This window comes from Sciurus vulgaris (genome assembly GCF_902686455.1).
Source record: "Sciurus vulgaris genome assembly, chromosome: 5".
NCBI classification, from domain to species: Eukaryota; Metazoa; Chordata; class Mammalia; order Rodentia; family Sciuridae; genus Sciurus; species Sciurus vulgaris.
Window position 1 is genome coordinate 48,923,232 of NC_136465.1, and position 1,631 is coordinate 48,924,862.

The 1,631-nt window shown below is 39.5% G+C and overlaps 1 pseudogene across 1 annotated transcript; it reads left to right on the forward strand.

Annotated features, from left to right (window-relative positions):
- The first annotated feature begins 823 nt into the window (after window positions 1–823).
- LOC306661463 (pre-mRNA-splicing factor SPF27-like) lies at window positions 824–1,297 on the forward strand (annotated as a pseudogene). The gene has a single exon. The product of its transcript is annotated as a pre-mRNA-splicing factor SPF27-like (transcript).
- Window positions 1,298–1,631: the final 334 nt, after the last annotated feature.

The window sequence follows — 1,631 nt, forward strand, 5'->3', positions numbered from 1 at the left end:
ATTACATCATGAATATTTAAAGGATAGTTTTTTTGTTTGTTTGTTTGTTTGTTTGTTTTTTTGCAGTGCTGGGAATTGAAACCAGGGCCTTGTGTTTGTGAGGTAATCACTCTACCAACTGAGCTACATCCCCAGCCCTAAAGGATAGTTTAAATATTGAGTATCTTTCAAGATGATTTTGATAACTTTCTAATATTCCATCACGTGGATATACCATAGTTTATTGATCTGTTCCTTAGTTTCTTTACTTCTATAGACAAGGCCACCACAGAAGAGTGTACATGTTGTGTACTGCACAAAGGCTCCGGCCTGAGGAGGCTTAAGAACTGAACAACTCTGGATCTCTGATCCCCAGGGCATGCTCCACAGGCTGCATCTGACCAGAGGGACATCATTTTCTAATTGATAACAAGGGCTCTGGGAAAGACCAGCAGCAACCCTGATTATATACTTAATAGTCTGCTAAACTGAATACAGAAAGTCCTCAAGTATTATCTGTTACTGGTAATTTTCAACAGCAGAACCCACTATCATCTGCATTAACTTCTGTGCCTCTTTTTACAACTTTAAAAAAGAGGAAGTTTATTGTTCCGTAATTAATATTTTCATTATTAATTCCATGCTCCATTTTAAAACAGCACTATAGTTACGATAGTGCTACTGCAGGTAATGAGATTATTTTTTTCCATTTCCTTTTTATTTCTGTCATGCAATGCCATGGGTACTTTAAATAAGATTGAGAACATACAACCATTAAAAATCATTTGGAGGGGACTGAACCTGCGCAGACTCAGAAAACGCAAGCGAACCTTAGGTCCCTGCAATGGCGGGCACGGGGTTGGTGGCCGGCTAGGTTGTGGTGGATGCGCTTCCGTATTTTGATCAAGGTTATGAAGCTCCTGGCGTGCGAGAAGGGGCTGCAGCGTTGGCGGAGGAGGAAACTCGCAGATACCGACCTACCAAGAATTACCTGAGCTACCTGACAGCCCCGGATTATTCTGCATTTGAAACTGACATAATGAGAAATGAATTTGAAAGACTGGCTGCTCGTCAACCAATTGAATTGCTCAGTATGAAACGATATGAACTTCCAGCCCCTTCCTTGGGTCAAAAAAATGACATTACTGCATGGCAAGAATGTGTAAACAATTCTATGGCCCAGTTAGAACATCAGGCAGTTCGAATTGAGAATCTGGAACTAATGTCCCAGCATGGATGTAATGCCTGGAAAGTATATAATGAAAATCTAGTTCATATGATTGAACATGCACAGAAAGAGCTTCAGAAGTTAAGGTAAATTGTTTTTCCTATTGTTTTAGGATAGCATTTAAGTGACCCCTTAATAAACAGTGGAAGAAAAAAGAAAGCGATAAGACTACAGCCATATGACAGTAAACATTGATCAGTCTTTGTCCAGCATCTAGCACTGAATTTGCCCTTCCTGAGAGGAATTAGGCTTAAAGTCTGAAACATCTCTACCAGGCTATGTACAATTTGCAAGTTTGCAGACATAGAAAAGGGATTTTAAAAGAGGGGGAACATTGTAGAATAACAAGTATAACCTGAATTATATAAAAACTGGTCTTTGCATTCATTTGCACATAGAGGAAAGAATCTATGACACCCACTGT